The sequence below is a fragment of the Eulemur rufifrons genome, chromosome 7 (genome assembly GCF_041146395.1).
Source record: "Eulemur rufifrons isolate Redbay chromosome 7, OSU_ERuf_1, whole genome shotgun sequence".
In the NCBI taxonomy this organism is placed as follows: Eukaryota; Metazoa; Chordata; class Mammalia; order Primates; family Lemuridae; genus Eulemur; species Eulemur rufifrons.
This window is the reverse complement of record NC_090989.1, coordinates 57,801,176-57,810,114: the sequence shown is the minus strand read 5'-3', so window position 1 is coordinate 57,810,114 and position 8,939 is coordinate 57,801,176.

The window sequence follows — 8,939 nt, the reverse complement described above, 5'->3', positions numbered from 1 at the left end:
CAAGTTTTCATCTGATGAAAGTGAGGGAGGTGGCACCGAGCATGTAATGAAAGTAAGAGTCTGCCGAGAATGAGTCAATGAGATGTGACACAGAGAGGGGAAGCAGGATGTCTTTGTTTTGAAATGACAGGCGATAAGCTACGGGGGTGCCTGGTGAGATTTTAGTCCATAACTAGGTAGCAACCTGTCAAAGGCAGGCCCCTTAAATGCATCACAAGAATTCTCACTTGAGATGATTTCAATTCCAGCTCTGTGTGAGTGTGTGAGTGCATGCATGCTTACATAGCAAAACCTAATTGAATACCAAAAAACATCGCCATGTCCTGTTAAGGGTACAATTGCAATCACACTGGAATGAGAGCTCTAATCCCTTCCATTGCTTTCCTCGCTTAGGCAGTGACAAGGTCAGGTTTATGACCACAGCCCAGCCTCAGAGCCATTTATTTTCATCCCTGAAGACTCACATTAGCTTTCTCCCAAGACGTTAATCAAGCAGAATCTTGATTGACTGTCTTTTCTTTTTATCTTTTTGTCTAGATGAAGTGGGATTCTTTGAATTTGTGCAGTTTTGAATAAGACGAGGGCAAAAGAGAAGCAACTGGGAAAATTGACTATTCGTTGGCAAAAAGGACAGAAGAATCTGGAACCTCTTTTAATCATGAAAATCTTGTACCCCACCTGAGTCATTGTACCCTGTACCCGTTCATGCCTCATTTCTGCACACATTTATGAAAAGGCTGTGATTCCCTGCTGTTGTCACCAGAGTGCCAACTCCATTTTAGCTTGCCAGTTGGAGATGAAAGATAATCGACCACAAATGAAAACAAGTTATTGTCTGGACCCATTCTCTCCACCGCCAGGAATGTGAAGGTGAGCTGGTCCCCACCCCTGCACTTATCTTGCATGACCAAGAAGAGTGTAGGGGACATTTTCCAAAGAAATTACTTCCATCCGCTGAGGTGAGAAGATCACTTGAGCCCAGGAGTTGGAGGCTGCTGTGTGCTATGCTTGTGCCTGTGAATAGCCACTGCACTCCAGCCTGGGCAACAGAGAGAGACTCTGTCTCTATCTCTTAAAAAAAAAAAAAAAAAGAAAAAAAAATGGAAAACATTGTTTAAAAGACATTCCCTGACTAGAAATGGGGAAATGGGGCTCAGATATAGGACACAGTAGTGGGCAGCCATACCTCTCTCCTTAGAATCACCATCACCACCTGACTCTAAGTCTGGTCACTTACATGGACACCTTCTGCTGATAGTTCAATCTCCCAAATCTATTTCCTTCCCAAAAGGGTGGTGGCCCCACATTCAGGTCATCTTAACAGAGTCACCATAAAGTAACCACTAATAAAAGGGAATAGTGGTGGCTGCTATTGAAGACAATGATCTAGTGGGCTTTAGGGCATGACTCAGTCTTCCCAGGCCTGTGTGCATGAGCGAGTCTGTCCCCTGAGGGGGAGCTTCAGATAGGTGTTTATGGGCTTATACCAGATCTCCCCAGAGGTGGAATGGGATGAAGCTGACATCTTATTTTCTGTCAACACTAACTTGATTGCAGTGGTATGCTCTGTGTAAGCCAACAAGAGCCTCAGGCAAGGTCTCAAAGCTGCTTAAATGTCACTCACTACCTGCTGAATGCAGAGAGAGCTATTGTCACAAAGACTCTGCCTCTGTTCAGTGGTAGCTGGCAAACTCATCCAAGTGGCTCACAAGTAGACAAGTTCCAGGCTGACCATTGCAACTGTATTAGTTTGTTTGCATTGCTATAAAGGAAATACCTGAGACTGGGTAATTCACAAAGAAGAGGTTTATTTGGCTCATGGTTCTGCAGGCTAAACAAGAAACATGGCACCGGCATCTGCTTCTGGTGAGGGCTTCAGGAAGCCACCACTCCCGGAGGAAGGGAAGCGGAGCTGGCATCACATGGTGAGAGCAGGAGCAAGAAAGAAAGGAGGATGAGGTGCTGGGCTCTTTTTCATAACCAGTGCTCTCCTAAACTAATAGAGCAGGAACATGCTCATTATTGAGAGAAAGGCACTGAGCCATTCACGAGGGATCTGCCCTGAGGACCCAAATACCTCCCACCAGGCCCCACCTCCAGCACTGGGCATCAGATTTCAACATGGGATTTGGAGGGGACAAATATCCAACTATATCAGCAACCAAAAGAGATGACAAAGTCACTGCTGCTTTTCTGCCCTTCCTGCAAATGATCCAGAACTATCTTAAACCAGTTCTCCAAATCTATGGGATGGAAATCAGAACAGAGGTTATTTGGCAAAAGAAAGTGGGGTGGGGGAGAGTTGATGGCAAAGGGTCATGAAGTGATGGAAATGTTCCACATTGATTAGATGTGGGTCACGTAAATGTCTGCATTTGTCAAAACTGATCAACCTGTGTACTTAGTGTCTGCTTTTCACTGTTTGTCAATTATACTTTCATTATAAAAAAGCTATTCTATTTCTCATATACGAGGCTACGAAAGGGACAATTCTGGCACTCTTCACCTCCAAGCTACCCTTCTGGTACCAGTTGAAAATGGGCAACCCAGAAGTTGCATTCCTGGCTCCCCTCACCTCACTGTGTGTAGGGGCAGATCACACTCGGGACTTGGAATCTGAACCTCTGCATGCCGCTCACCAAGCCTGTGACTTTAGGAACGTTCCCTGAGCTCTCTGAGGCTCTGTTTCTTCACCTGTAAAATGAAGGGTAATGATCCCTGCCTATACTCTAAGATCACTGCAAGAAATAAAAAATAATGTTTTTATAAACTGAGAAGAGCTGCCAAAATACAGATTATTTACCATCTCAAAAAAGTCATCATTGTTTAGACACATGCCTAAAATGGGCAAGCTCCTTGGTATCATGTTAAAATTCCAATTGGAAAATCTGCTATGAAAACCTCCATAAATAAGATATTACTTAACAACCATAAGTAGTGGTATGAATTTTACTCCACAGCACCCACGTGTGAAATAATGTTATAACTCCTTATTTCTTTAATTATACAATCTATTTTAAGCCTCCACTGGCCTGAAAGGGAGGCAGTTCACTTTCAATCCTTTTGAGGGTGCCCTAATCAACTCAAAGCATAGACATTACCATCTGGTACCCTCATATGAATCATAATCTATGGGACTAGAAAATGCAAGTTCATTATTTTCCCCACCATTATCCCTGTGATGGGATAGTGATGAGGCAATAAATGGTGAAGACGTGTGTGTGTGTATAAACATAACATATATAAACATGTACACATACATATATATACATAATGTGTAAACATGACATTAGCAATATCTCCTTCTGCATCTAGAGCCCCCTCACCCATAAGTTATGGTACAACTGATGTGGGGAGGGAGACTTAATGGATATGGCTCATTTCAAGAAACTTGTGAGGTGAGAAAAACACTCTCTGTAATTGTAGACAAATAGATCCTCTCAGGTTGAGTGAGATTGGGGGCCCAAAGACATGACATAAACAACTCTTAAAGCAAATTGAATTGAGAGCTGTGTTCAATCATTGGAACAGGTGCCAATGTGGAGGAGAACAACGCTAGGGTTTCCAACAAAATTGTTCAATGATGGAATGGGCTCTGTGCAAGGATGACAGAAGTTTTTCAACACTGGAGAGTTTCAAGGGGACTGTGATAAGATAATATAGATGTTGGACTAGAGGTTTTCTATCTTCAATGTTGTTTATCATTCTGACACTAAAGAAGAGATTAGTTTGCCAAATATTCTTTTCTTGGCATTATCAAGTGTGTGTCAAAATTCTGATGGGAAAATCTGCTATGAAAACCTCCATAAATAAGTGTGTGATCGAGTAAATTGCCCTGAGAGAGAGAAATAAAAGCAAAGAGGTGATTCACAATGAGCCACCAGGTAGAAGGAGTTAGACTCTACTGGATGGACCAGTGGTCCCATCATGGGGCTGTCTGGCCACCATAGCCATGGTATCTTAAGAGGCTGTGGCTACACTGGGCCAAGATGAAGTACTGTCAGCATCCAGAGGGTCCAGCGATCTGAAGAACAGCAACCGGAGACTCTGGACATCAGAAAAGGACCATCCCTGATCTGAGATTCAAGATAGGGGTACGGTTGCAGCCAGGAGTAGGCATGCTAATACGAAACCAAAGCAGCAGTCCTTAGCTGTTTTAAATTCCATACCTCTTTGAGAGTCTATAAAAGCTATGGTCTCTCTCTGAAGAAAAAGGCACATTTGCATAAACACACACCATTATGCTTATAATTTTAAAGGCTTCTTTGAACTCCATGTAATCCATCCAAGAACTATAGGTTCAGAACACCAGGCACTTGTTCAGAACACATCAATACTTGTTACTGATGTTGATGATGATTGACTGGCTTTTTTGTATGCATCAGTCTTTTCAAAGAATGACCAACTCTGATAAATGAACATTGTTGTTTTAATCCAACAAATTCTAAAGCAGGAAGAAGTTGTAACCTATTTATTCCTCTCCCTGGTACCTTCCTACCCAATGGAAGAACACAGAGAGGTGAGGGAAGACGTACAGTTGTCTTCGAAGATACCTCTTCTGTGCTTCTAAAGGTGACTAGAATGTAGGCTGAACCCACTGACTCATAAGAACCATTCAAAAGGTCAACACAAAAAGTATTTTCAGCACACTGTTCATAACTGCAGAGAGGTTAACTATTCTCAGCCTCAGTTTAGTCCTTGCTTTAGGCTGGCCCCTGACAACAACAGATGATTGGATAAATGTGGTATATATATACCACAGGTAATATTAGTTTATGCTACAACATGGATTAATCTTGAAAACATTATGCTAAATGAAATAAGCTAAACACAAAAGGGCAAATATTGTATGATTCCACTTATATGAAATATCTAGGATAGGCAAATTCACAGAGATGGAGAGTACATCAGACAGTACCATGCACTAAGAGAAGGGATGAATGGGGAGTTATTGGTTAATGGGTACAGAATTTCTGTTCGGGATGATGAAAGGGTTTTGGAAATCATAATGGTTATACAACATGGTGAATCTAATTAATGTCATTGAATTGTATACTCTAAGATGATAAAAATGGCAAATTTTAAATGATATATATTTTACTACAATTTAAAAAAGATAATGAATATAGCAGGTGCTCAACAAACAATAGAATTAAATGCTTAACTATCAGCAGAAACCCACGCAGGCAATAGTTTAATGGCTTGGATAGTGTGGTCTTGCTGGATCTGGGATGTTGAAGAGATTATGGGTGGACAGGGGGACAGTGAGGTAGGTCAAATTTTCTTCCATCAACAGCTCCTTCCTTGGTTGACATTTCTGGGGCACCACTTTTTCCACAAATTATTAGCTCTAACAATCTGAGAAGAAGGAACAATGGGGAGAAACTATATTCCCTATGATAGTTTGGAGGACATATGCTCAAGGTTTCATGTAAAATTTATACAAAAGCAAAAGTTGCCTTTTTTAATTATCCTCTTTTCACCTTAGTTCCCTTCAAGATTTGAAATGATCATATAAAGTGTTTTTAAATTCCTCAACTGTTCTTCTATAATGGCTACTTTCCTGTGGCAGTTTAGATCAGTGGTTAAGGGCTCAGGCCCTGGGGTTTGGATCCCAGTTCTGTAGCTTCCGGAGAAAGTGATCATGAGCCGATTACCCAACCTTGCTATCCTTCAATTTCTTCTCTGTAAAATGAGGATAACAATACCAGCTCAAAGGTTTTGTAAGGTATCAATGAAATAATGCATATAAAGAATTTAGGAAGTAGCCTGACATATATCAAAACCAGCGATAAATGGCAGCTAATATTATTTTAGAGTACTATCAATCACTTTTCTACCAAAGTTTACAAACATCTGTCTGCAGAACTTTAAATGAAGTAAAAATTATTTAATTTGAGTTTCTGGGTATCTGATGAATAAAATAGATCATTTCTCATGGTTCCATTCAAATGTTTAATGGACACTTCCTATGTGAATGCCATTGTGCTATTATGTAATCTTGCTCCATTCTCCTGACAAGTGAGGGCTGGCTCGGAGGTGTGAATTTGATAGTAGCCATGACTGGAGTCACTGTCAGAACTAGATGAAATTTCTAGAGCAATTAAAATCTTTCAGGTAGCTTCTAGTGTCCAGTTCACCTTATATTACAAATGGTTTTGAAAAGTCAATACATCTGCACTGACATCTTTAAATAGAGCGCACTGCTTCCCAAGTATGACTAACGAAGCATAGTCATTACTAAGGACTTATGAAGACCAAGACTGTTCTACTCCTCCTCAGTAGAAAATAAGATTCATTTTTGTACTGTTTATGACAATCATTTGGTAGCTAGACTAGAAGGCAAAGGAATGCTAGTTTGAGTATTCAAATTGTGTGACAAACCAACAGGTAGCCTTTCTTTTAAGAACAAAGAAATAGTAAGAGCAAGATGTAAAGTTGAACATATAAACCCTTCTAGGTTCTGAGGGCCAACCGTGAGCCATCCCACCCTGGTTCAGATTTCTTTTACAGGGATAATTTGAAATTATTTTAAAACAAGTATTGTAGTAGCCAGTTTCATGTGCTGATTGTTTCATGTTAACTAATTATGATCAAATCATTGCTTTTCTTATAAGGTATCCTGATATCCTCCCCATGCTTCCTCTTGACAAAATAATCTAAATCAAAGACATTTGATGATAGTTACCCTAACTCTTTAATTCCTGCTCCTCAGAATGCAAAATGTACTTCTCACACCACAGGGAAAACTCTCTTTTAATTAATTCATACGATGAATTCAATGAATATTTGTTTATGCAACCTATAGCTATTGAGTGCCTACTGTGTGCCAGAGAGAAAATATTAGTAGTAATATATTCTCCCACCACCCTTCCTATAAGAGTAGAGGTAATACTAATAAAGTATGGATGATCATCAAGCTCTCACTTAGATGATTATAATGATAGGAAACTCACTATTTATAAGAGCTTGACAAGTTTTAATTGTTAGAAAGTTATTTCATATAATGAACTGAGTATAGGTGAGGCTTAGTCCCAACATAACATCTGGCATAGGTCACCTCACCAGGTAAACCAGGGATACTGCCAAGGTTATCCCACCTCAAATGTAGAAGAGAAACCCTTTGGCACAAAGACAAAATTGTCTACAGAATTTGCTCCTGGTTCCAGCTGCCTTTTCACTCCCTTGAGACTTTAGCATCTCCACACTAGTAATGCAGATTTCCAATATAAGTAAACTTTTCAATTTACACTTTTCCCTTCATTTTGGAATGAAGGATTGAGAAATGGATCACCTCAATCTCTTAAAGAGTTCATTCCAACTTATATTTTACAGTAAGCTAATAATTGGCAATCATAGCTGACTGCCTAAGGAAGAAGACAGAAATTGCTGGACTTTTATAAAGTATCTGCAATTCAGAAGAAAGGAATTTGGTTTGAACTGTGATATAACAAAGTAAGGTCCAACCAGACTGATACTCCTACAGATAACAGCTATAAACTTTGCACAAAATATAAAAAGATCCAGCAATCCCATTATTGGGCATCTACCCAGAAGAACAAAAGTCATTCGATAAAAAAGACACCTGCACCCGAATGTTTATAGCAGCACAATTCACAATTGCAAAGATGTGGAAACAACCCAAATGCCCATCAATTCATGCATGGATTAGCAAAATGTGGTATATGTATACCATGGAATATTACTCAGCTATTAGAAATAATGGTGATATGGCATCTCTTTGGTTCTCCTGGAGAGAGTTGGAACCCATTCTATTAAGTGAAGTATCCCAAGAATGGAAAAATAAGCACCACATGTACTCACCAGCAAACTGGTTTCCCTGATCATCACCTAAGTGCACATTTGAGAATAACACCAATTGGGTATCGGACAGAGGTGGGGGCTGGGGGGAAGGGATGGGTGTATACCTACTTGATGAGTGCGATGTGCACTGTCTAAGGAATGGACATGCTTGAAGCTCAGACTCGGGGGGATGGGGAGACATGGGCAATATATATAACCTGAACTTTTGTACGCCCATAATGAGCTGAATTAAAAAAATAAATAAATAAATAAAAATAAATTTAAAAAAAAGTAAACTATCTGAAGGCACTGGAGAGGGAACAAAAACAGGTAGATTCTGGAGGAGTGTTAAAACTTGTAAAAAGGAGTGATTAATTTCTCATTTTTTATGGCGTTTAGCCTGAAAGCAAGCTACAGTCAGAAAGCAGCTAAAACTCTACCAGAAAATCACAACCATCTGGTCTGAAAAATGAAACGACAGTGTTGGGGAAACCACAGCCGCTGGAAATTGAGAACTGAATTGCAGAAAAGGAGTCAGAAAGGGGAATCTTCAAATTCTGTGTATAAATTCTGCCTAAATCTCTGGTTGACTCCTGAACCACACATCTGTGGGGCAAACTCCAACTAAAGATAAAAGAAGTGAACTGAGATTTGAGTTGCTACCTAAAAAACAAAGTTTACATTTTGAATGCAATCAGATGGATTGCCTAATAAAATAACACCAGTGAAATAAATCTTTGGAAGAATATGACAGAATCCACATCTACTATTCACAATATCCAGAATAAAATGGAAAATTATTCAACATACAAAAAATGAGAAAAATGTGAGTTATTCTGAAGAGAAAAAAAAGCAATGGAAACCAACTCCAAGATGACCCAAATGTTGGATTAGCAGCGATTATAACTATACTCGATGAAGTAAAGAAAATACTATTGCAAAGAATAAAACAATAGGAAATCTCATCAGAGAAGTAGAAGCTACATTTTAAAAGTCAGATACAGGCCAGGCACAGTAGCGCATGCCTGTAATATCAGTGCTTTGGAAGTCTGAGGTGCAAGGGTCACTTGAGCCCAGGAGTTTGAGGCTGCAGTGAGCTATGATAAGGCCACTGTACTCCAGCCTGCGTAACACAG